Source organism: Lissotriton vulgaris, chromosome 6 (assembly GCF_964263255.1).
Source record: "Lissotriton vulgaris chromosome 6, aLisVul1.2, whole genome shotgun sequence".
In the NCBI taxonomy this organism is placed as follows: domain Eukaryota; kingdom Metazoa; phylum Chordata; class Amphibia; order Caudata; family Salamandridae; genus Lissotriton; species Lissotriton vulgaris.
In genome coordinates, this window is record NC_141694.1 from 1,669,488,912 (window position 1) to 1,669,516,432 (window position 27,521).

Consider the following 27,521-nt stretch of genomic DNA (forward strand, 5'->3'; position numbering starts at 1 on the left):
GGATGACTTTCTGCTCGACATCATAATAAGGACCTATCTTGTTAGCGCTCTTCTAAGAACCCCACATGCCCCAGATGTGAGACCGAGAGTTCACCACCATTGCTAGGACACTATAAGTTCGGACACTAAAGCCTGTACACTTAAGGCCTTGACACTTAAAATGTAGATAAAAGACTTTACTCTCTTGATCCATAAGTACACATTGAGGCACCACACAAACTGCAACAGCTCTGTTGTGGTCTATGCAATTGAATGCTCCTGTGGATAATTGTACATAGGGCAGACATGTCAAAAGGTACAGGCAAGGATCCTCCAACATTGCAGTCAGATAAGCACCTTTGGTTGAGCATTTCCAAGCCATGGAGCACCAATCTGATAGCCTAAGGTGGTGGGATCTTGAGAAGCTAATCCTCATTCCCAGCGGTGGAAATGTTTTGTCTATTCTAAGTTTAAAGGAATGCAATTGGAGACATGCATTGGACACTGTGAATCATGGCCTTAACAAATTTGAAGAAATCAATAGGTAAGCGGCTCTTTTGAGTAATGGTTAGCCCATCATCTGTGTCTTATGCTTCCTTACATATGTACACTTCTGTTTCAATGTAAAGTTTCCAAAGAACTGTATGTAAGTTTTACATCTGGTCAGTATGACCAGTGAAAACTAGCATGATGTTTGTTGTGCAACATGATTTTTGTATCCATTGTTTATAATGCACCATTATTATTCTGAATGTTTACATATTGTTAACTTCTATGGAGAGCTACTTGATCACTATGCTGATAGTAGATGTATTTTCATTCATTCATATTTGGACAGATGTGCCCCTTATCTGTTTTTTATGCTCCGGTACATATGTACACCTAAGTTTCGATGTAAAGTTTGTGAAATACTGTATGTAAGTTTTACATCTAATTGTTATAACCAGTGTAAATTAGCATGTCCACGATTACTCTGAAAGTTTGTGCATTGTTAACTTATATGGCGCACTACTAGATACATTGTGGTGACAGCAGATATATAGGTTTTATTCATGAAACACCTCCAACTCTTTGAAATGTGGGAATACTCCCAGCCTAGAAGAAATCCTTATGGTGTTTTGCTAGGCATATGCTGGCGGGCTACCGTTTAAGTTCCAGCAGGTCTGTATTGAATAATTTGAGGGGCTGCCTCCCTTTTTTTTACAAGAGATGCCTTCATTGCTGTGATCCCAAACCTGGCAAAAGGCCCAGAGAACTTCAAGTCTTACAGATCCCTATCAACGTGACCACTAAATACTAAACATAACACAGAGAAAATGTGTAGTAGCCCCAGGGACGAAGAGAAGTTGTTTAATACAATAGGATGGGAATTCATGTTCCCGGTGCTTAAAAATCTCAAAGTTACCCCTCTAGCCTGCAGGAGATCTGTCATCTGTATTAATTATCTCTAGCGCGAGTCAGAACCAGTAACATCACTTCTGATGGCTGTATCCCGGAGCAGTGCACCCACCAGGGATGTCCTTTGTCTTTGCTCTCATAATGTTCTGTTTGGCGATAATATCAGTCAGGTTGGAGATGGAGTTGATGCAATATGGGATTAAGGGAGGTAACACTCTACATGTTGTCACAGTAGGCTGGCTACACTGTGGTATACGTGAGAAACTCTGTTGTATCTAGTCCTCAAATGCTACAGTTTTTATATGAATACTGGAAGATGAACTGCATGCTAATAGGTCTAAGTCGATATTGTTCTCTTTGGGGGTGTGAGCTCGCAATGGAAAGGTTGTCTTTACTCATCTGAGACTACGATTGCAAACTGATGAATTTTAAATGTTAGAAAAAAAATCAGATGAAACTTGGATTTCATGCTAGCTCATACACAAGATACCAAGATGCCGGATTCCAAGGACATTTTTCAGAGAACTAGATAGTATAATAACATCCATTATATGGGTGAGGGCCCATCCCGGGGCACTTTGAAATTATCGTATGACCTTGGTGAATAGTGAAAGGACTAATAGTGCCAGATTTAGAATGCTACTCCTTGACATCCAAATGACAATATCCCCTGGAATAGCTGACTGAAATACACAGAACTAGACCTAAAGGTAGTGATAGGCATTTATCTCAAAAGGAGGAAAAGACCCTGAGAGAGGTATTGATAAGGGCTTAAAGTCATGCCAGGGGACCGCCTACTCGATTTGATTGGACCGCTCACAAAAATGTTGGCAGGGGCCTTCCTTGATGACTCCCTAATTGACCCAAAGGAGTTACGCCAATGGGCGCAAAGAGCCATCTGTTTCCTAGGCAATACCAACACAGCCCTCTCAAACGAGAGAAGGAAGAGCGTTCTGCTCAAAATAGATCCGAAACTAGTAGAATTAGCCACAAAAGAAGGAGGAGCTTCAGCTCAAGTGCTGTTCTTTGTAGAGGACTTCATTAGAGACATGCCAAAATAGGTAGAGGCATTCAGCTCAATCCAAAAGTCCCAGAAGGACATCAATAGAGTATTCCAAGACAGAGTTTTTAGGAGGGCCTGGATCTCAATGCTAAAATTCAAGGAAATAATAGCTGCCCCAGAAAGAGAATCAAACCCTTTAGAAGAGCAAGGTCTTTGGACATCTGATGGCTTGGAAGATTTCAGGAGACAGTGCAGATGGCAGGCCTTTCGGCAGATGCTTTCAAACTCATAACGGAATCATGGGCTCCTGGCACAAGAAAAGCATATAGGCTGGCTTGGGAGAAATGGGTTAGTTGGTGTCTTCAACTGAAAAACTATCCTGTTTCAACTAATTTAGTGCATGTAATAAACTACTTATCTGAACTATTCACATCAGGACTGTCTTACAGAACAGTCAATGTTTATAGGTCAGCGATTGCAGCCGGCCACTGCTTTTTAATAGGAGTATCTGTGGAACAAAACTTACTAACCCCAAAAATTATGCAAAGTATGCGGGTCCCATACCCCCCTTCTGCAAAATATGCCACTCTATGAGACTTAAGAGATTTTCTACAAGTTCTAGTAGGTTGGGGTGAAAATTCAAACGTATCCCTAAAACAAATATCCTGCAAAATCACAGTTTTACTCTGCTTGATATCTTAGACGAATCGCATATTGACCGTAGCGAAGGGGTTTGCTATTACTTTTTGTTTTTTTTTGTTTTTTTTAATTGCTTTTTCAAACAAATAAGCACAATAAATCATAAGGACCTTTACACTACTGCATTCATCAATCCATTTAGCAAAACAAAATACAATTGAGACTCGGACATTTCAATATTCATCAATGACTTAGAGGGTACAATGTTCTTTAAACACGTTATGAATCAGAAGGATGTGCATTCAAGTAACTCGTTAAATATTGCCAATAATCTTTAGGGCGGGATCGTGCTGGTAGTTCCTCTTCATACGTGTGTAAGGGATCACGACAATAAGCCATATCACATAACCAGTGCTTTTTGGTGGGTGTTAGCTTGCTCTCCCAGCATAAGGAGATCCTTCTTTTGGCCCACAGCAGGGCAATCATACAGAATTTACGTTTCATAGCCTGTACATTCCCCAATATACCCAGTAAACAGGTTCGTACATTGCAGTAAATATCAGCCCCTACCATTTCTGACAGCATCGAAGTGACCTCTACTCAATATGCTTGGATTTTCAGACAACCCCATGCTAGGTGGATAAAGTCTGCCCTATCCGCTCCACAGCGTCTACAGTTCGCTTCAGTGCGAAGTCCATATTTGTGCAGCCTCACAGGTGTGTAATACGTTTGGTGCAGATATTTAAAGTGCAGGATTCGAAGATTGCCGTTAGGGCTTAGCATTGGTGTCACTGTGCAGGCACTGCGCCATTCTTCCTCCGTTAGTGGGTCGTCAAGGACTGCATCCCACCTCTCACGTGCTCTATCAGTGGTTGGCTTCATCTCATTCTGTGCTGCAGTGTATAATCTTGATACTAAATGTGTAGTGTTTGATGAGGACACAATTAGTTGCAAGGCATCCAACTGAGGTGGTTCCGCAGGGAAACCGGTGTATAACTTCTCAATTGCTCCCTGAAGCTTATGGTAGGTGAATTGGAATAGCAGTGTCTGGTTTGTTATATACGACAGATCCTGTGCCTTCCTAAACACCCCATTGCTATAGAGGCCGCCCATGGTGTCTATCCCCACTAGGTGTAACAGATTCATACCCACCTTTTCATTTGTGACAGAGATCTCAGGATGGTGACTTAATGGCAGTGCGGGAGCATATAAGGGTAGTTTATCTGCCAATTGTCCTAGTTTTTTCCACGCCCTATTAGTGGTATCAATTGTGTTAATGTCTTTGGCGTGATGATTTGGACGAATATGTGTTATGATAGATGTTAAAGGGATGGGTGAGGCATCTCCTTCCTCCACTGCCGCATGCGTCAGGTAGGGGATCGGATGATACCAGTATGTGGCATATTGCGCCTGCGCACAAAGATAATAGAGAAGAAAGTCTGGCACACACGGCCCCCCCTTGGAGTACGGCAAAGTTAATGTACACAGCTCTACACATGCCTGTTTGCCCGCCCAGATCAACCGTAGAACTATCGCTGTAATTCGTTTAAACACCGCAGTTGGTGGGGGTATTGGGATATTGTTTAAAAGATAGAGAAGCATGGGGAGAACCACCATCTTAACTATGGTGATCCGATCTACAAGTGAGAGGGTAACTGTATCCATCGAGTAATTTTGTCATCTAAGGACGACAATACTCGCCCGTAATTCGTTCTTATAACAATTTCAGGGTCTCTATGGAACCATACCCCTAGATACCGTACGGGGTCTTCCTGCGATTCCAATGGGAATTCAGTATTATTTGGTAACGTGGTGTCTGTTAGCAGGGTAATGGAGGATTTAGACCAATTGATCTGGAGCCCAGAATGTCGTCCAAATTTGATATATTCACGAAGAAGAGGATCTAAATTGTGTTCGGGGTCTCGCACGTAAAGTAGCATATCATCCGCATAGAGAGAGATGTGCAGTGGTCTATTGGGGAATTGCAACGCTGAATGATTATGATTTTGACGAACTTTGCATGTAAGCGGTTCAAGGGCAAGGGCGAATATTAAAGGGGACAATGGACATCCCTGTCGTGTCCCTCGTTCTATCTTTATCGGGTCAGATATATAACCGTTAACTTGGATACGCGCTGTGGGATGTGTGTTTAATAATTGTACCCACTGTACAAATCTAGGCGGTAATCCCATCCTTCGTAGTATCGCGATTAAATAAGGCCATTCTATGGAATCAAAAGCCTTGGCGGCATCAAGCATGACCACCACTGCCTTGGTGTTGGGTACCAGATAATGGGAGAGTGCGAAGAACGTCCTTGTATTGTGTGTGGTAGCCCTGGTCGGTATGAAGCCCGGCTGGTCTGGAAGGACCAGATTAGTAATAAGCGTCTGCAGCCTACAGGCCAGCAACTTCGCTAAAATTTTAGCATCGACGTTGATTAAAGACAGGGGTCTATATGAATCGCAGCTTTCCAGGTCCTTACCAGGCTTTAGTAGGGCTATCATCATTGCTTCCCCTAACGTGGGTGGTAATTCTGATTTCTCAAAAGCAACCCCATACATCTCTATCAAGTATGGGACAAGAAGGTCAGCATAAGTTTTATAAAATTCCCCTGTAAACCCGTCTGGGCCCGGTGCTTTTCATGACCTCCTCCACCGTTATAGGTTGTGCAAGATACTCCCTCTGCGTATCATAGAGCCATGCTATGGCTACGTCTTCTAAATATTCCAGTACTTCCCCAGATGACGCTGTGGGTCGCGACTTGTAAATCGCTCCATAGGAATTTACGAACCCATTCAGTATTTCCTGAGTGTCAGCACACACACTACCGTCCACATTCTGAATTTGTAATACAGTGGGGGATTTGCGACCCTCACATATTTTGGATGCCAATATTCTCCCTGCTCTTCCCCCTTCCCCGAAAGCTCGAGCCCTGGGACGTTTATTAACATATTTAAGCTCGTCGTCAGCAAAAGTTTGGTATTCCGTTAAAACCTGCCTCAATTCCCCTAACAGGGCCTGATCTAGTGTTCGCTCATATTGGCGCTCGAGTGATTGCATCTTTGATTCTCATCGTGTCAACTGCCTGCGGATATCCTTGAGTATCCCAGCATTAGTGCTAATGCACACTCCCCTTAAGGTAGCTTTAAAGGCCTCCCAAAGTAGAGACGGGTCTTGTGTGGATGGCGTGTTTAAGTGAAAGTAGTCAGTGATTGCTTTGTCTATGGTGTCTACATAGACTGAGTCAGTAAGGGCTTTAGCGTTGAACCTCCACCTATATGAGGGTGGCGTATAGTGCGGAATTCGGAGAGACAAGAGTATAGGATTGTGATCTGAGAGGGTCTTAGGCATGTGCTTAATTGCCTCAGTCCAGAGCAAGGTGTTATTCGAGCCCAGCTGATAATCCATACGGGCCCAGCTACCAAATGCAGCAGAGGAGTGCGTAGCCTCTCTGGAGACCGGGTACTTTGCCCTCCATTTGTCATTTAAATTCATATCAGTCATGATATCCAGCACTTAGTTCTTGCTCTTCTATGCGGCTCCACAGTGGGTCCTGACCTGTCTAATGTGTCATGCAGTGTGAGGTTCAGATCCCCCCCAAATCAATGTACTGTCCTGTGCATCATGCAAATGTTGCCACACCTCATGGTAAAAATCTGGTGCATCTGTATTGGGGCCATATGTATTGATAAAGGTAACGTTCTGTCCTCTTGAGTTTCCCCATTAAAATGAGGTACCTACCCCGCTCATCCACTACCAGACAATCCTTTGTGAAGCTCACGCATTTCTTTTTTTTATTTTTATTTTTAAATTTTTTGAAAACCTTTATTGCGCTTGGTGCAGAAATACAAATACGGGCCTACAACCGTCTGGCCGGCCACAGAACATTTGAGCGCAGTTGTCAACAATACAGTCCCCCCAATGGCATTGGGCAATATAGCAACAATTAAGAACATGTACACTGAAAATTATGTCGCCAGGGGGAAGGAGAAATAAAGGTTAATTTTTAGGTTTTGCCGAATTAAACAAAAGTCAATAGAGGATAGGTACAAAGGAGATCCGAGCCCGTACTGTAGTACCCACATGAGTAGGCAGCAAGTATGACAGCAACAATTGCGTGCAGTACCCCAACAGAATAGCAATACAATAGTAAGGCAAGCAGACGACAGGAACTAAGCTCGTGCCACTCCCAGCGCCACCCACTCCCCAACAACCTCTATCACAGACCCAGAAAGAAACCAGTACAAGAAAGCGCAGAGAAATGAAAAAAAGGCCCATAGAAACTAAATTAAGAAGTAAGATCTACCCCCCCACCCTACACCAATGCGGAGGCTACGGCCTACCCCCCCCGACAATGTGCCTGTCGCCCCATAAAGAACCCGAAATGTAGTAAAAGTAAAGGAAGAAAAGAAAGAATAAAAACTCTGAAGTATAGAGAGTGAGATCAGACCATTCTAATCCGCAACTCCCCAAGTACCAAGGAAACGGGAGGAGGAGCCAATCCAAACAGTCCCAGCCCCTTAACCAAAAACACCTTCCCCACTCAGTTTGCGACAGCTTAAATCAGACATTAATACAACAACAGTTAGGGGAAAGTCAATATATCGTGTGCGACTGAATCAGATCTAAAACAATCCCAGTCCCGGTCCCACCCGCCAAGCAACCGACTGCGTAAGGAGCATTTAGCCCTGACCCGACCTAGTACAGACCCCAAAACGAGGCACACAAAGAAAGCCCACCCCCACCCCGACCAAGGACCAAAATGGCCGCATGGTGAAGGAGAATACAGTAGTCCCACAAAATGGCCAGCGAACGTCACCAATTAATCCTCCGTCCTGAGCAATCAAGTTCCCAAGTCCATCCGGGGTATGCGCGGTCTCCGGAGCGCAGGCCAAAGGCAACAATAGGAGATCCGCCGAAGGGGCCAGCTGTTGTGAGTCCCAGGCTGGAGGCAATAACATAGTTGCAGGCGGTAGAGTGTTAAGCTCCGGAGACAAAGGAAACAAAGTATCACGCGCACATTCACTGGTCGGCCGGCGGCAGGCTTCCACTAAAACAGGGAAAGTCACGGAGTCTCCTCCAATACAAAGCAACACTGCACCCCTCATAGGCTCCAATATAGATAGTCCCATGGGCAGCTGGCCATCCAGTGTCCGGCCCCTCCGTAGATCAGCCGCCATTGTGTCGAGACTAGTACTCAGCGCTCGAAAACCCACCCTCAATTCCGACCTAAGTTCGGTCAGGGCGGCCAGGATAGTCTTGCAAGAAATCGGCGGTTGGGGCTTCCCGTAGTCCCGTTCCCAGAGAGGAATGTGCAAACTGGCCCCCGGTTCCCTTCGGGCACCATCACCGGCAGACAGGGACGGGCGCTCACCCCCCTTCTCCAAGGCAGCCGACCCCATTCCAGTGGCCGAGGCACAACGCTACCTAAATGCGGGCGCAGCGCGATGCAGCTGCGATACAGGGCTCCACACGCGTACAGACAAGGAAGGTCGGACCGTCAACACTGGAGGCTGCGGGGCTACCGGCCGCACACCAGGCCGATGGGGCAGGCAGCAAACCACATCCCAACATGGCCGTGCATTCCTTCTCCCTCTCCACCGGCCGCAGACAAAGACGCTCTGCCGAAATGTCTCCTGAGGGGTTGCAGCTCGTAGGGTGCTGGTTGCGACGTTCCTCAGCAGGCTGCGCCTCCACGGGTCTGAGACGGGAGGAGAGTACCACTCCACAGTATAGGCGATCTCCAGACAGGGCAGCCACCTCTCGGCCGTATAGACTCGGGGACGGGCGGTGGCGGTGTCCCGGGGCCAGGGCTCGATGTCGTCACTCGGTTTACTCCGGCTGCCGGGCGAGTTAGGAGACCCGGGAAAGTCGAGGCGAGTCAGCACAGCGTGGCGCGCATTTCACCACCAGCATTACAGGATTAGGTGCAGAAGAATTAGCGCGGAGGAAAGGCAGCTGTAGGAGCCGGGAGCCTACACGTCTTCACCCGTCGCCATCTTGGCTCCTCCCCCCAATGTGAGTTTCCTGTAATAACGCAATGTCTATCTGCCATCTGTCAAAACAGGCAAAGACCTGCCTAATCTTCTCGGGATTTGTGAACCCTCGTATGTTCTACGTTATCAAATTCAAAAGCACCCTTCCTGCGGTGTCATCCATGATTAAGTATGCACCCTGTGATGTCATGGTTGACACTAACCCCCTCGCTCTTAACATGAAATGTCTCAGTGCGATAATCCCATGTCGACCAATACAACTCCAATGGATTTCAGCAATGCGTCTCAAGTGGTCAGGCCCCATGAAGCTAACTAACCCCCAAAATAAACACCCCCCACCCACTTCAGCAACCCAATTTTGCCAAAGCCATACCCCAGTAGAAACATTGTTCAACATCAGTAACATTATGAGGAGCACCCACATGGAGGCCCGCCTAGGGCACGCTTCACCCTCCAATTTAATGGATGTGGACGGACCATAAGGACATATGCCGAACCTATCAGTCTGAACATTATAATGAAGAACTATAACATCGTCTATGGTATAAGGAGCATCTTAACCATCATTTTGTCATTTAAACAGTTACAGCGCAAGCAGCTGCCACACATTTTATAAGAACCGTTGCTCAGCTAGTCAGCAGCAATGTCGTGGAACCTTGGAGTCATGTTAGCACAAGTGTTCTGCTGCAGTCAGTTCGGCAGTTAGCGTCGTTTACGAACGACTCTATGCAGAAGCAGATAGTGAGCCTCAGCTATGTGAAACCACAATGTTCGCTCGGTACTTAGGCCGCCATGGCTAGATCAATGGTGTGCCATCTCCACCTTTGTAAATCACCCATTCAAGTGCCCGGCACTTTAATACGAGTCTGTGGCAGTGTTCTGAACGCCCCGCATCTCAGTGATATACAGTACCATAGTTCGGCTCACTTACCATCCATAGTGTCACATGTGTTCAGCCAGTGTGGCGCGCAGAGTTCAAACGCTGCATAAGAAATACAACAGCTCACCCAACTTGGCGACACTCCGAAGAGCTCCGTTGTCCATGTCGCACCATCGGTCAATCAGAGTCTTGTTGCTGGGAAGCGCGCTGTTTCTCTTTCTTCTTACCGGCAATCTTCTTGAGGACATCGTGAGCCGCTTTGGGTGTGGGAAGAATTGTGGGTTTACCCTCCCAGAGGACCTTCAGGCGTGCCGGGTACAACATGGCATACTCGATCTGCATATTCTGCAATTTCGCTTTGACATTAGCGAACTCTTTACGGGCCTGTTGGACTGCCATAGTGTAATCCGGGTAGAATTCCAGGCGATTCCCTTGATATGTGACTTGTTTCTCGCAGTATGTTATCGCGGTCTCGGTAATTCAAAACCCGAGCCACTATCAGCCTGGGGGTTGCTCCTGGAGGAGGCCCAGGTGCCAGCGACCTATGCGCACACAACTATGAAAAGCGGTGAAAGATGTTCCTGACCAAATATTGACCGACACATCTCCTCCCCATAGGTCTCCATGCGGCCGGTGTTGGTTGTTTCTGGCATGCCCGCTATGCGCACATTGTTTCGCCGTGATCGGGCCTCCAAATCCTCCGCCTTGGCCCTAATTACTTCCAGAACTTTTTCCATATTTGTACATTTGCCAGTACTAGTGTGCGCTTCATCTTCAACCGCCGATATGCGGGTTTCAGCCGCATCTAATCTCTCCCCCTGCTTGTCCAATTTCGCTGCCATGCTGTCCACTCTACATGTAAGATGATCAAGTTTGCCATTTATGTCCTGCAGGTTGGTCTGTATGGCTTTCAGATTTGCTTCCATGCCGCTCGTCGTGGCCGTATCCCTCTCCTCTTCTGTATCAGAGTGAGCAGAGTTACCCCGGTTCGGTCGGCGTGCTTCAAAAGTTAATTTCTGCTGTTGTTTATCTGGCTTCCCCATCTTCAGGCAGTAGTCGTGTGCCTTGTGTCTCAGTTCTCGTCTCCGTGCCGTAAGAGGGAAGTTACCCGGTAGGAGGAAGCGCCACTTGCCCCTGCTTTAAAATCGGAGTCCCCTCCATGTAGATGCCTTTCTTACCACTCTGTACTGTAGGTAGCGTGTGGTGCAATGCGGCGATGCCTACCAGCCTTTAGGATGCAAACAGCTCACATCCAACCCCGTGGGCCTCAGTGACTCCCAATTTACCAAAGCGAGAAGGCGAGTGCAGAGTAGGCGAGCCACGGCCCGCTTGCCACACAAACCGCAGGGCTGTATCCACGTGGACAAGAGCTCATCGTTTGGCAGCCCACTGTGTCTCCTCCAGCCACTTAGACCATTGTCGCCAGTAGAACGGCTTCACGCCGCGTCAATGAACTCAGTACAACCGTTGCCCGTCAGATGGCTGCTGCCCAGAATGATACTGCTGTGGTGATAATGTGATTTTCACGACGCGTCCCCCATACTGACGAATACTGCCATTTGTCGTCTGCTCCTCGGACTTCGCATGCATTCACCGCACCTGGCACTCTGCGTGGCGTGGCCCCAGTGCCGCAGCAGGCATCTTCATTTATGACACGCAATTCAACTTAATCCCAGTGCGCGCTCGACCAGTGACAGCCCCTGTCATACCTGTTGCCCCCGCACACATGCGCCAGTTCAGGTCGTGAGGGCGTGATTCACACAACACAACACCGTCAATGAAATCCGGCAGCTTCCGCTTGTGTACATTTGTCTCACTTTGCCCCAGTAGGTGATCACATCAAGGATAATGCCTCCAGCAGCAGTTCTCGCCGCTCGGCGTTAGTGCGCTGTCCCACAATAAAGCATGGCGGCCGCCATTTTAGGTCCGCACCAGCTCTGCGACCTACGGGAGCTTCGCTGCCTCTTTCCTCATTTAATGCGCCCCACTGTTTGTCCTCCGTTCCTCTCCGAAGGTCAGGGGTGTGCCGGGGCTTTTCTAAAGCAGGGAACCGCACTGAGCCTTCAGAAGCGCCGCCGTACCTGAGTAAAGTAATTGTCACGCAGTCCTCTCACGGGCGCCATTTCGGAGGCGGCCCGCCGATTTGCCCGCAACCATTTTCACTGTAATTCAGCCGCATAACAGGCACCACAGCATCTGCTGTACAGACCGTGGGTGCCCGCTATCTTCCCACGGCCATTTCCGTCCTTACTTCACCATTTGCGGTCCGCGAAACGGTGGAAACTGTGCTCGGTTTAGGTCCGTCCGGCGGAGCTGTCTTCTTAGGCAGCCATCCCGCTGTGCGCCCCCTAGGGCCTCTTCGGGGTTTGCTAATACTTAAAAAGAAAAACTAAGAAATGAAATGAAAAGTAGTTTTTCTGAAGCGCACTGCCACTCCTAGCGGAGTCTCCTGGCGCTGTGAGTAACAACAGATCAGATATATAAAACAAACCTAGATAAGATTTAGACAGCAAGCATCCGATATTCCATAATATCCACGTCTTGAACAATTTCCTGAACTGCCCCTCCTGTTCAGTAACTCTAAGTTCCCTAGGCATACTATTCCAGGCTTTTGCTCCCATACCAGTAGCTGATCTTCTGCCTCTAGTAGCTAATTTGAATGCTGGAACCCTGAGCAAGTTTGCAGTAGTAGACCTCAGTGTTCTTACAGTGGTATGAGGCCAGAATCTTACTGAAAGATATCTTGGGCCCAGGTGATAATGGGTTCTAAAAGTCATCAGTAAGAGTTTGAACAGGATTCTTTTGTGGACCGGGAGCCAATGAAGAGCCTTCAATGCAGCCGAGGCCGATGCCCCACTCCGCAATCCTAGAACTAATCTGGCTGCCGTGTGCTGGACCACCTGTAGTCTCCTCCGGATAGTTTTGTTAATTCCTGCAAGGAGACTATTACAGTAGTCCAGCCTCGATAGTATAAGAGCCATCGCCACTGTCTTCTTGGCGGCCAGAGGGATCAAATTAAAAAACGTTCTCAACGTTTTTATGAGCCCAAAGCAGGTCCCGGTCAATTTCAGAACATGGGGTTTGAATGAAAGGGCAGAGTCAAACCACACGCCTAGATTCTGTGCCACTTCCACCGTCGATGGAGGCGCTGTGGTGTTATCTGGCCACCAATCCTTTGGTTGAAAAGGATTGTTTTACCAATTGGTAGGATTTTTGTTTTATCTGTATTACAGCATAGGTGTAGGATTCTCCCTCATCCATTTTATTACTGCTGTAAAACAGGATTTAAACATTTCTTCCACATTGGTAGTATTCTTGTCTAAAGACAGGATTAATTGGGTATCGTCGGCGTTCAACGTGATTTTGATACCATAGTGCGAGAACAGCGAGACAAGCGGGGCCATATATACGTTGAACAACAGAGGACTTAAAGAAGCCCCCTGGGGCACCCCCGTGGCGATGACTTGTACTGATGACAGAAAGGGTCCCAGCGAGATTGCTTGTTTCCTATGTGCCAAAAAGGATGTGATCCATGCCAGTGCATGATCTGATATACCGCCAAGATCTCAATCTGGCTAACAGGATTTTGTGTGAAATAGAATAAAACGCTGCTGACAAGTCAAAGTCAAAGTCAAAAAGTTTTATTTGTGTTGGTACTCGACAGAGGACCACAACATTTTTACATTTTACACACATTAAAAAGAAAATCAATTTTTTTTAAATAAAGGTAGAAAGGTTTTTAAGAATTTGTAAAGATTATAACAAACAAATTCGTTCGGAGGTTGCTTACACAAAAATATAAGTTCTCTCACCATTGTGATTCTACAAGAACGGTAAATAGGGTCCAGGTATCTTGCACGAGCTGTAGTTACTTTATGATTTGGACATACAAATAGTACGTGCTCTAGATTCTGAACACCCCCTTCACACAATGTACATGTTGGAGATCCTCCTGGGAGCCATTTTGAAGTATATGCTGATACAGGTAGGATGCCCAATCGAAGCATGGTGATGGCCCTCCTTGCGCCATGCGTCAAGGTGAACCCGATATAAGACTGGCTTTGTTTGTATTCTAGTAAGTCAACGAAGGGTTTGTAAATGGCTAGTTTATTACAATGTTGGGAGTCCAGCTCATAGCTCAATTTCGGGGTGAAACATTTTAAGAACAATTTTAGTTGCGCTGATGACCAAATGAGCAATATGTCTGGGCTAATATTTGCCATACGAAATGCAATAGTCATGTTCTCCAGAAAGGTTTGCTTTTTGGCGTCCGACCCAAAAGTCTCTTTATTCAGCAACGATCTTAAGGTACTCTCTTTTGCATGTAGTAGATTGTAGGCCCACCTTATTACGTTGGCTATTGCTGTAGCATAAGAGCTTGTGATTGATAGTTCTAATCTCAGTGCTTGAACAGGTACGGCGCATGAGCCTTTCATAATCCTTCTTAGAATTTTTCCTTCTTTGCGATCCATAAAGGCCCATTGCTTTATGGGGATGTACTCCGTCGCATAGGATAATACAGGTGGTATTTTTACTCTGTACATTTTTATCATTGAGGAAAAATGCCTGTTCCCTGTGGCACTGTAAAGTCTCTGGAGTGCTGCGGCATGTATTTCGGATTTCCTTTGTAGATTTTTTATCTGTGCTATGTAATAAAATAAAACGCTGCTGACAAGTCTAAAAGGATTAAGACTGCCCTCTTGCCCTCATCCAGAATGAATTTGATGGTGTCTGATATTTCAAGTAACGCCGACTCAGTTGAGTGTTTTGGCCGGAAACTAGATTGACGGGAATGAAAAATCTGTGCTGACTCTAGATAACTAGAGAGCTCCTTATACACTATTTTCTCTGTGATTTTGCCTAAATTGGTAATAGAGATATGGGCCTATAATTAGCAAGATTTGAGGAATCGATGTTCAACTTCTTCTTCAGGGTTTTTACTATGGCAAATTTCCATTTATCTGGCACCGTCCCCGTGGCTAGTGAAGAGTTCACAATGTCATTGATCACCGTATTGACAATATCGATGATATGATGTAAAAGCATCGGGGGACAAGCATCCAAAAGTGAGCCCGATTTACAAGCCAATATTGCCTCCTTGGTCTGGGAGAGAGTGGCCAATTCGAAGGATTGGAGGCCAGGTCTATCATCACTATTTCCAGACACCTGTGCCCTAAAAGGCTCCAAATGGTCTTGGGTCCCAAAGTTCTTTTGTATGGCCTTAATCTTTTCTTCAAAGTAAATTGCGATATCTTCACATAACTTCTGGGAGGGAGGAATTTCTACGTATACTCCCTTGGGATCAATGAATGATTTTACAATTGTAAAGATCTCTTTTTGATTATGTTTTGCCATGGTTATTTGATTATGGAAATATAATTTTTTTGCTGATTTAATAGCTGTGTGGTATCTTTTCCTAAATTTAAAAAAAATCTGACGATTAGATTCCTCATAGCCCTTTCTCCATCTGCGTTCCAACTGTTTGGATTGCAGGTGTAGTCCTTCTAGTTCTTTCGAGAACCAAGGGTCCCTATGGGGTTTCCTTTTACTTGATCTAACCAGGCGACCAGTTGGAAGCAATTCTTGCCCTATCGACGACATCCAATCATGGAACCGACGAGAGTCCTCTCCAGATGCCCCTGTGAGAATTGGTGCCTTGTTGTGTGCCACCGTTTGCAATGAAGTATTTGTGAATAGGCGCTGCCACTCCTTCCTTGGGGGCCCTACCACTGTCTTCCTTACCCTTTCATCCTTGACAGGGATCGGAATATTTAATGGAATGAAACAGTGGTCGGACCAGATCTGTGGGGACGGCTTTCCTATCTGAAGTGGACTGAGGTTAGTACAAACCGCATCCAGGGTATGCCCTGCCCTATGTGTTTACCCCTGAACTATTTGCTTCATACCCAACAAATGAATCGTATCCACAAAAGATGTGACCCCTGGGCTACCGCTACATTCTAAATGGAGATTAACATCTCCAAGTAGCGTAAAATCTGCATACCTGAGCATAACCTTACTAAGTGCATCACCAAGTGAGTCCAGGAAGGCCTTACTGTTGCCTGGAGGACGATATACCAGTGCCCAAGAAAAGGAGAAGGTATTATTAATAGTGCAGCAAAACCCCACATGTTCTGCTCCGCTAAGACCAGGAAGCGAAAAGACTTTCCATTGTAAGGTATTCTTATGTAGGATGGCTACCCCTCCCCCTATCCCACTTTCCACATCCACCCTACATATTGTAAACACTGGTGACAAAGCAACTGCAATGTCCGGATTAGAATCCTCTTTTAACCAGGGTTCTGTTACACATAAAAAATCTAGGTCATTATCCATAATCATCTCCCTGACCTTTAGGGCATGTTGGCCTAATGATCGTGTGTTAATCAAACCTCCCCTAATGTGCATCTGATGACCATCTCCCTTTACTTCATCTATTCTCTTTTCCATATCACAGAAAGGTATCCGAATCTTACATTTATAGCATGATAACGGGCCCATGATTCTATCCACATCTATATAGTGTTCGCAATCATTCTTAAGACAATGTCAACCTCTCTTTTCTTTTACAATTTTTTTCCTCAGAATGAAAGACTTTGCATGGTGAAATGCTTGCTGGAATATGAGAGAAAGACTGCGACCCTGAGGGGAAACACAGATCAAATGCTATTAATCTATAGATCCCTTCATAAGGCAGTCTCATCCCCCACTTTAGCCAGATGGGTTAAAGAGGTAATGAAAGAAGCAGGGGCACTACTATATTTGGTGCACATTCCCTTGGGGGTGCCTCAGCATCCAAAGCTTTCTTCCTAGGGTAGGCCTACAAGATATATTCAGAAAAGCAGATTGGTCCAATGAAACAAGGTTTAAGAGCTGCTACTTTAAACATAAAGTATTTTATTCATCATGACACACCAAGACAAATACACATTAGCATAAAGGTTCCAGCAGCACCCGAGGATTCAACAAGCACATAAGCCAACCATTACGGGTCGCGATGGTGATCCAACCAAGCAGTGAAAAGAGTGCATAGGTCTGGTGCGACACAATATTTCCATACAAACATCACCCCCCCCACCCCTACCCCCAACTGTCCCTACCCAACTCCCCCCCACCCTTCCCACCCGTTGTCCAGTGCGTTATCATCTCCCCGTGTGCCTAACAAGATCAAAAGTCCTGAGGGAAGAGGGAACCCCACGCCAGGTCAGCAGTCAGGTACTGGTGGGCTCGTAAGGTATCTGGGGCAAGTAAGTTCCCTAAACTCTGTGAGCAACAGAGCATGGAACGGTTGCCAAAGCTCATTGAATTGGGCTATGTCCCCAGCCACTACAAGGGACATTTTTTCCATACCCAGCACATGCCACAATCTGTGAAGCCATCCTGTGACCGTGGGCGGTGTGGCCGTGCGCCAGTGTGTCAAAATATTCTGAACCGCTGAGCCGAAGGCAATAGCGATCTGCCTACCCCTCCTGGACTTCAGGGGATACATCAAATCGTTCGGGAGCCCTAAGAGGGTGTAAGCGGGGAAGCGCGGAAGCTCAATTTCAAAGTGAGAATCTATTTCATCCAGCACTTCCGCCCAATAAGCGGCCAGAAGAGGGCAGTCCCACAAGATGTGTGTGAGTGTACCACGATGTCCACACCCCCGCCAGCATGTGTCTGCCTTACTGTGATCAAAGTCGTGAATTCGCTCCGGCGTGTAATACCAATAAGTAGTGACTTTAGTGAAAGTGTCAGTAAGGCCCATATGATATGCTGAGTGGCGTGCCCTGTAAGAAATTTGGTCCCACTCCCTAGGACTCAGCGTTCTCCCAAGCTCCCGTTCCCATCTCTCTCTCCCGGGTTGTAAAAGTGTGTGGATGGTAACTGCAGAAACCTGTATAAATCCGTAATTAGTTTCGAATCTAACGCACGGGTCATCAGCCATCTCTCACATGGCGAGAAAGGCCTATCCGCTGCTTCTCTGACCTGCGGCTGCAGAGCCCAATGTCGGGCTTGCATATAACGGTGCCTTTCAGTCTCAGGGAGAGAGAACTCCTGACGGAACTGTGTGAACGGAATAACCCCCTCAGGACTGTACATGTGGCACAAAGCTCTACAACCCGCTTGCCGCCAGTGCGCGAAGGCACCCCTCTCCATTCCGGGAGTAAAAGCCGGATTGTCCACCAACGGGGAGAGCGGCGATGGAAACGAGGTAAGATAATATTTAAGGCAAGAAGCGTCCCAAACTCGTAGAGGCACCCTAGTGACGAAGGAAGCATACAGGTTCTTAGGTCGATGGGAGCGGTGCAAAAACGGGATCTCCTGCAGAGGCCGACCCGCCACCGCCTGGTCCTGGAAAAGCCAGTGCTTATCCGATTCCCATCTGCACCACTCCACTAGGTACCGCAGTTGCGCCGCCTGAAAGTACTTACGAAAATCCGGGATGCCCAGACCCCCCGCCTCAGGAGTCAAAAGAGATAGGGCCTTGCGCATCCTAGGCTTCTTCCCTTGCCATATGAAGCGGCCTACATCTGACTGCAACTGCGGGATCCAGCCGACCGGCGGCTGAAGCGGCAATGCCCTGAACAGATAGAGAACTTGAAGTAAGATGGTCATTTTAACGGCAGCAATCCGTCCCAACCATGAGAGAATCCCACGGTTCCAACGGGTCAGTTCCTCTCTAATCTTCGCTCCCAAGGCCGAGTAATTTGCCAATACCATGGCCTGCAGCGTGGGCGCTATCTTGCTTCCCAAATACGGTATCGCCTCCGAGGACCAAAGCAGAGGGAACCCGCCCTGTAAATATGCCCTGGTGGCCGGTTCCAAGGAGATATCCAAAGCGACCGATTTCCCCACATTCATCTTAAAGCCGGAGACTGCACCAAAGGCGGTGAGCTCCTGTACACAAGCCGGTAGGGCCGTCTGAGGTGTAGCTAATGTGAAGATGACATCATCAGCGTAAAGGCTGATCGCGTGAGTGAACCCGCCCATCCGTATCCCTTCCACCACCGGGTTATCCCTGACCCGCTGAGCCAACGGCTCCATGTATAAGGCAAAGAGCAGGGGCGAAAGTGGGCAACCCTGCCTAGTACCTCTCTCAATATTGAAGGCTGTGGAAGTCTATCCATTCACACGGACCACGGCCGTCGGTGCCTTATAGCAGTTGAAGACCATGGAGCGAAACTTCTCCCCGATGCCAGCCTTCATTAGTACCTGTTCCAGGAAGGGCCAATGTACTCGGTCGAACGCCTTCTCCGCGTCCACCGCCAGCATCATTCTCTCCCCAGGAATCCTAGAAGCCTTCTCCAGCAGATGGACCACCCTTTTCGTATTATCAACCGTCTGCCTCCCCGGGACAAAGCCAGCCTGATCCGGGTCAATTAGACCAGGTAGGTGAAGTGCCAAGCGCCTGGCCAAGATCCCGGTATAGAGTTTCAAATCTCCGTTCAAGAGGGATATTGGTCGGTAGGACCCACAGTGTCTGGGATCCTTTCCAGGCTTAGGAATAACTGAGATGGAGGCTCCGAGGAGATCAGGCGGTATGGCACCAGGTTCTGCGAAGGAGTTAAAAAGGCGAGTGAGGACAGGAGCTAAGGTCACGCAGAATGTTTTATAAAAAAGGGCAGAGTAGCCGTCCGGGCCCGGCGCTTTGCCGTGTTTGAGTTTTGCAATGGCCGAGACCACCTCCTCTATCCCAAAGTCCCTGCTCAAATGTTCCGCCTGCAATACGTCCAAGGACGGTAAGGTGATCGAATCTAGGTAGGAAGATATGGCCGTCCCATCCGGTGGGTCACCAGTGTAGAGGTTTTCGTAAAAGCCCTGGAACACCGCCGATATGCGGGCGTCCTCCGTCTCCACATTTCCACTGGAGTCGAGGATCTCCTTCACCGACTGGCTCTGTCGCGCAGCCCGGAGCCTATTGACCAGCAGTTTACCACAGCGGTCTCCCCCCGTGTAAAAGTCATGGCGCAGCCGTAGGGCTGCATACTCTGCCCGATCCGTGTCCAAGGCTGCCAAAAGCTTCCTCGCCTCTTTCAGCTGCCGCCAGATCCTCGGAGCCCCGGTCCGTCGGTGAATCAACTCAAGCTCCCGGACCCTATCGGTAAGTTCCTCCCTTTTGGCCTGCCGCTCTTTGTTTTCCGCCGCGGAGACCGACACGAATTCCCCCCTGAGGACGGCTTTCAATGCTGCCCATTGCGTGGCCCAGGTGGAGTCGGCGTTGTCATTATGTGCCAGATAATCACGGGTTACCTTCTCGATACGATCCACCACCACCTTCCTATGTAAAAGGGTATCCCTGAGGCGCCAAGTTCTTGGGGGAAGGGCAGTAGGGGGAAGGCATAACGAGGCCGCAACCGGAGCGTGGTCCGATAAGGATAACACTCCCATGTCTGTTGACGAGACCAATGCCTTCACCAGCGTTGTAACTAAAAGGTGATCGAGCCGTGCATAGGTCTTATGTGCATGCGAGTAATATGAGTAATCTCTATCCGTGGGGTGTAGATGGCGCCAAAGGTCAAGGAGATCCACCTCCACCAGCCGCGCCCTACAACCGGCTGAGAATTCCCCGACCTGTGGGGAGCGCTGCGCCAACCTGTCTATCGCAGAATCGAAAACCATATTAAAATCCCCACCGAGAATGATATGTCTGTCTGGCGAGGCCGTGACGGCCTCCACTGCCGACTGCAGGAATTGTTCCTACTTGTCGTTAGGGCTATATAGGGAGCCAATCGTGAACGTAAGACCCCCAACTCTAAACCTATGCGCCAGCAACCTCCCCTTCTGTTCAGCAAGTTTGTGAAGATGCACCCCCTTAAAGTGTCTGGCCACCAGGATCGCCACCCCCGCAGTCTTCGTGGCGCAGCCGGAAAAGAACTGGAGTGGGAACTTGTGAGATCGCAGCCTATGTGTATCCTGTGCCAACAAGTGCGTTTCCTGAAGGAGGCAGATGTCCGCATGAGCATTCTCTAACAGGGAGAGCACCGCTCGCCGTTTAACAGGGTTGTTCAATCCCCTAACATTTAGCGTCAGGACCTTAAAAGCGTAAGGAGGCATAGTGGGTAGAGTGCAAGAAAGCGTATGTACAGCGTGCAGAAGCCATGAAAGGTATGTATACCCCCCCTCTCACGGAAACCAAGCCAAGGTCAAGAAGAAGCATAGGAGCCCCCCGCCCTCCCTCCCTGGCAACCTGGTGCAAGCTGCAAACTCCAGTGTGTCCGTGGGCTGTCCTAAATAGCTGAGCACCGGACAAGAGTCCTAACATAATCGGGCTGTCCCCTATACACCAGCCAACCTCACGGTCCACCCCCACATCCACTTCTCCACCGCCACTGAGTGAGACAACGAAAAGAAACACAGGCAAAGCAGCAATTCTTAGCACAGCGCACTGGACAACCCCTTCCCCCACTCCCAACTCCCACAACCCCACCCGGATCCCCAACACCCCAACAAACCCCCCCCCCCCCCTCCCGAAACACCGTTCCCGCCTCCTCAAGAAAGGAGACAGGGGAACCATTGTCCAAGCCCGGCCTAACAGGCAAGTCTATGGAAAAGTCTCAAAAGTGGACGTCCAGCCACCACACAACCTTCGTCCCCCCCCCCCCCCCCCCCCAACCCCCCAGGCCCCCAAACCTGCGATTCAAAAAGAGGTGATGCCGATCTCCCCCCGGAGAGTGTCTAGGCAGTCAAGGCAACCTCCTCCGTCGCCGTTTCTCTGGCGACTTCTCTCACAGCGACGGCCATATCAGCCCGGATAGTTGGCGAGTTAGGCCTCCCTGAAGAGGCCGGGGACCCGCGGCCGCAACCGATTGCCAGCCATCCCTGGTGACCCGGCGTCGACGCGGAGTGGGAGCATCCTCGTCAGTGGCAGTGATTCCCAGCACAGTACAAGTATCCGGGAGGGAGCGCAGCTGATGTAAGATCCCGTTCCAGCGGAAGATGATTCGAAAGGGATGGCCCCATGAGTACTGAGTATCATGTTCCCGCAAGAAGTCAGTTACAATTTTAAAGGACTTTCGTTTCTGTAGGGTGACCACTGAGAGATCTTGAAAGAGGGCCACCCTATGACCTCGGAACTCTAAGGAAGGCCTTGTACGAGCCACCCGTAGGATCCTTTCCTTCAAGGGGTAGTCCGACAGGTAGGCCAGAAGATCAGGGGGAGGCGCCGGGGCTCTGCGCCGTGGGCCCACTCTGTGTGCTCTGTCAACCCTAAGCGGAAAATCAGTCGGCTCACCCAATATGTCTCTGAACAGATCACGCAGATAGTCCGCCGCATCCTCCCCCTCTTCTCCGAGAGGAACGCCCCGGACCCGGATGTTGTTCCTCCGGGAACGGTTCTCGAGGTCCTCCACATGGGATTGGATATCAATCTGCTGGTCCCCGAAGCCTGATCACTTCCTGTTGGAGCTGCGTGAGTTCCTCATCCCTGGCGTGGCCCGCTTCTTCTACAGATGAGACCCTCTCTCCCAGGCCGTCGACCTCCCGCCGAACCTCTCTCACCTCTCCCGCCACTTCCTGCTTAAGCGTCTGGAAGTCCTCTCGCAAGGAGCTAAAAAGCGACTCGAGGAACGACCTGGTAACCGGCGGCTCCCCTCCACTCGCCCCCTGCGAGCCGCTGGACTGGCCTGGGGAGTGCTGTCCGCGGTCCTGCCGCGCGTTGCCCCTGTTCAGCATTTCTGGTAGGGTGCGATCACCCTTCCTGTTCCCCTTATTGCCGGCCATTCTGGCGATGGGTGAAGATATCCAATCCTCGCCAGCAGTGTCGGTGCGTGCCACACTACCCGGCCCCCAGCCGGTTGTCTGTTCCAGGGAGGTAGGCCCACCACCTGCTCACTCCGTCGTTTGCCAATCGCACAAGTTCACCCGGGACCTAGCTGCGGCCGTTAGTCCCGGCACCTGATCCACCCCTGTGAGCTGAGGGTCCTATAGTGAAGCGCCACTCCCCCACGCTTACGCTGCCAGCACTTACTCCATGCACTGCGCGCGACTCAGCAAAGCAGCCACCACAGCAAGGGTCAGCCCGGGGGGGGAGAGAGAGCGTGTCCCACAACACCGCAGGTCTCAAGGAGAGGCTGGATCCCCTGCCAAATCACCAGCAGTCCAGACGCAGAACTTCCACTGCACAGGCCTCAGGTGCTCTGCCACTCCCACTCTCGGCCAAGGGAAACCAGTATGGGGGGGTGGGCCACACCCCACATGTGCATCGACGGGAAACTGCGGACTATGGCCTCCTCCCCGTGGCAGCCGCCATGCACCGAAACCGGCCCACGTAGGCTTCCAGGCTCTCCGCCCCTGTCAGGCGCTGCCCCCTTCAACCTTGACAGCACCAGGCGGGAGGAATGGGCCTCCGCGTCGTCAGGGGTCTGTAGGCTGCTGGCACCCCCAATCACCTCGAGGCTCCACCTCGTGTCCCTCGGGGTTCAGACCCCAGCCAATTCCGCTGCTGCCCAGGCCGAACGGGACACAAACAGCAGTCCCTCAATGGTGTCACCAGTCCACAGCCAAGCACTCCACAGGCAGCTCCCGGTCGGGTCCCCCAGTATGTACCGGAAGGGAGCCAGCAAGACCCCAGGGGCCGTCACGTCAGTGGCGCCCGAGGCCCCACCAGGTCCGAGTCCCGCCGCCCAGTTCACGCTACACCTCCCGCGGTGTCGGCGGGCGGGGCAATCCTGTGTTGCGGTCTGGGACGGCAGGCCCCCGGGACTCCCGGTACTGCTCCAGCCCCCTCCGCGGCCGCGACTCCGACCTCCGCCCGTGTCTGGGGCCCGACCCTGCGCCACCTCAACCGCCTCAGCACTGTGCCACCTCCAGCGGTACCACACCGCGGACGCAGACGAATCTGCGCAGAGTCCCACACCTCTCCAAGCTGCGATGGCGGCCTCTTCCGTGTGACGCCGCAGGCTCGAGTCAGCGCACTGGGCGGGCTCAGCTACACTTCCGGTCGGCTGCAGGGCTCACGGAACTTGGGTCAGCTTCACCGTCCTCCGGGAGCGCCTTCCAGAGCACCGATTTCGATCGCTGTTCGATCCGCCAGCTCCCCGCTGCGCCCACCGTCGCCAGCAAGCAACGGAGGGGGGAGATCAGCTCTGCAGAAGGTGTTTAAGGGCCCGGGCCGGAGGAGATCGCTAAGGTCGCGTCCTCCTACGCCGCCATCTCGGCCACGCCCCAGAGCTGCTACTTTAGACCTGTTACAAGCGCTATTGATAATGGGTTAAATGCACTTTAAGCTTGCATAATGTTAGCCTCCTTGTCATGCCATGAAATCCAGATTTTCTGCCCATCAGTCTGTGAAAAATCTATATTTTCCAATACGTTTTCTGCACAAAATTAAACATGAAATTAACTTCTTTAAACATAACACTTCATCGACTAAAAATTCAATAAAATATTTACACCTTACGCAGTGTAAGAGCCGTTATATATTAGTTCCTTACCTCTACCTCGGTAGGATACAGTCACTTCTGATCATTGCAAAGGAATAATCCTCGCCTCTGTGTTCTTAATAGAATTGAAACTTTCATTTAAGAAAGATAGGAAATTATATATTCTATGCTGATACTGGTGGCGGAAATTATGCTAGTCAAAACAAAGCTTACTTACCGCCAAAGATTCGATATTCATTAGTGGTTTAAAGTGAAACTTTTTAAAATTAGAATCTCTGGACCAAGATACTGCATTCAGTATACCTTTTAAGCAAGTCTGCATGGAAAAAGCTTTTGAGGCTATTGCTTCAGAGGCAGAGTGCTCCCCTTAGATGGAGGTATCAATGCCTGCCTCTTACTTGACCCATCTTGCTATAGTGGGAGAGGAAACCACCTTAAAAGGATTGCATATGGAGATTCATTTTTGTCGTTCCCAAGGTGCGGGGCGTAAAATACATCCATCTCGACCACATAGACCTAGATACACCTAACTACACACAATTTTGGTGTATCATTAAAAGCACGCTAAGAAATCACCTTAGATTTGCATTTAGTTCTTGCAGAAGAGAGGTAATCCCATAAAGGGCAAATAAGATTCTCATAATGTCTAGAGCCCTGACATCAGAAACTTTTTGAGGAGAGTAAACACAGCAATACGGCTAGGTTACCTGTTAGTTCCTTTCTGGTAAGATACTTATTTCTTCGAGACAGGAAAAGATTTAGGACCTTATTCACATCCTAAACCGATGACTATCTAGGTTCTGGGGTGAAGCAAAATATTTATTCCCCTCATCAATTTTGTCACTAGTGGGTGTTCTCAATCTGGAGACCCTTTTGTGGGATATGCCCTGCCAAAATGGTAGATCTGAAAGTATTCACTGATGAAATGCCATTCTTCTGTGGCTAATGCTGACCTAAATGTCATAATTACACAATGTCAGATGCCACAGAATCCGCATCCCTCTGCGAACACCAGTCCATATATCATTTAGTCATTCGTCTGCCAAGGCATTTGACAGAATTTGTTCTGCTTCTTGCAAATTTCTAGGGACTTTCCCTCGTGTAATCCTCCATGCCGTGAAACATAGTTTACAGGACTTCTCAAGGCAGTGCGAGTTTCCTGTGGGATTCAGAAGTTCTTGAAACTGCGAAAATGAATTAGAGTCCCAAATAGGTTTCATCACAACTGAATACCAGACTTAAGACCTACATATTGGTGTGATGACTACCGCATTCGCCCTCTGTCTCCTGACCTGCTTTTACAATCAAAATTCAGGCATTTATTATGTTGCATCTGGAATTTACTGTTATTTAGCTGTACTATTGATAATTACTTTGAATGAGTGCCATGTGATCTATTGTTATGGTTTGTTAAAATACCCACGTTCGCATGGACGTTTGGGTTGCTCTTGTTTTACAGAGATACTGATAATCTTGTGATCATCGCAAATGGGGGAAATGCAAACCCCATCTCTCTGCTTCAGTCCTGAAGGAAGGTGTCCTTCGTCTGCGGGTCCTGATCCAATCTCAAGGCAAACAGGTCCTTCGTGAAAGGGTCCCACCTGTTCTCTAATTTCTTGAGTGTCCTTGGGTTTAGTTTCCATAGAGTCATAACTTGTGAGTGCTGTGAATGCCAGGCTGCTATTTTGTTGGCAGTCTCTGGAGGTATTCTGCCATCACTAAAATCTTGTTGACCAAGCAGAAATGGCACAAACTCTTGGCCCCCCTCTCTTCCCAGACTGTTGATGTACTGCACCGCTGAAAGGACTGTTTACTGTAGTATATGTAATATTGCATAGTAATTAACTATTATGTCATATATATGCAAAGGATGCACAAAGTGTAAATAGGCTATTTGCTGCCTTCGTTGAATTGTGTGCAGGGGCCGTGATTCATGCAGGCTGAAGCATTGAGTGGGTCATGATGCCCCTCCACTCCCTCGTGGGATTACACATGTATAATAGACTATGTTAGCTGTGAGAATTCCATTTCCCAAGGCAGCATGTACAAATTATTGCTAAAAAAGAATTAGCAAAAACAAAAGTGCAGTTTTATAAGAATTGTGGAACCATATAAACACATTGTGAACCTGAAAGATGTAATTAAATAAAGAACATTAGTAAAAGCTCCTGCTTATGTTCTCCATCTATTTTATTTATTTATAGAGTGCATGGGTACCCCAGCGGGGTTTCCCAGTGCAAGCGGAGAGAAGAATAACGAGGACCAGAGAACTAGCAAAGTCAGGCCTTGAGCATCTTCCTAATCATCCATAAGGGTTGCAGAGGTGAAGAGAGAGGGACAATAAGTTCCATATGTTAGAGATCCTAGAAACAAGGAGGACCCCGCACCCTCTCTTGGCAATCTGAGTTTCAGAATAGTGGCTAGATTAAGCTCACTTGACTGGATTGCCCACTTGGGGTAGGGCAGATCAGAGAGTGAATACATGCAGCCCTGCTTAGTTCAAGGCATTATAAACATAGCATAAAGATTTACATTTAATGCGTTTTGTTATTGGAAGCCAGTGCAGACAATGAAGATATTACTTAACTGAGGCACTGCAAGGAATATGGCAAAGCAAATGTTCTGCAGCATTCTGAACAGTTGGCAGCCGCTTTATGCAGGCGTTTGTGGCACTCAAATCTAGCAGATTACCAGGGACTGGATAATAGTATTTTGGGACTCAGAAGGTAAGAGCCAAAATATCTTTATCAAACATCTTAGCAGGCCGAAACAGCAAGCAGCAACCTTACTGATTTGCTGCTCCGTGGTTAGTTTGTGTTCCAAGCAAACCCACATCCTTAATCGGCTGCTTAGGGCTAGGGCATTTGCCTAATTCCTCAGGCCAGTAATGAGGGCTCCATAGTGACACTTCTGTCTTACGTTACGGTTCAAACAATAGAGCCTCATCCAGTATGCCACAAACTTTAAACCATGTACTAAATTGGAGGTAGTACTGCAAGCGTTTGAAGAAAAGGATATGATAATGCTGTGTGTCATCAGCGTAGGAATACATTGACTATCCATGATTTACCATTTGTCTGCCAAATGTCGGACATAGATATTAAACAATGTAGGACTCAATGAGTTGCCTTGAGGGACTCCATGTGGTAGACAGCGCACAGAGGAGTCTTAGGCTTGAGCGATAACCTGAAAAGAGCGTTCTTTCAGGATGGATTGAAACCAGGCAAGAGCTGCGCTTTGAATGCCAACATCTGCAAATTGCT

General features: G+C 48.5%; 1 protein-coding gene across 2 annotated transcripts in view; it reads left to right on the forward strand.

Moving 5' to 3' along the window:
- The window catches only part of LOC147709286 (uncharacterized), a 173,999-nt gene that overhangs the window by 3,445 nt on the left and 143,033 nt on the right, over positions 1–27,521 (forward strand). The gene's annotated exons all lie outside the window — the stretch shown is intronic.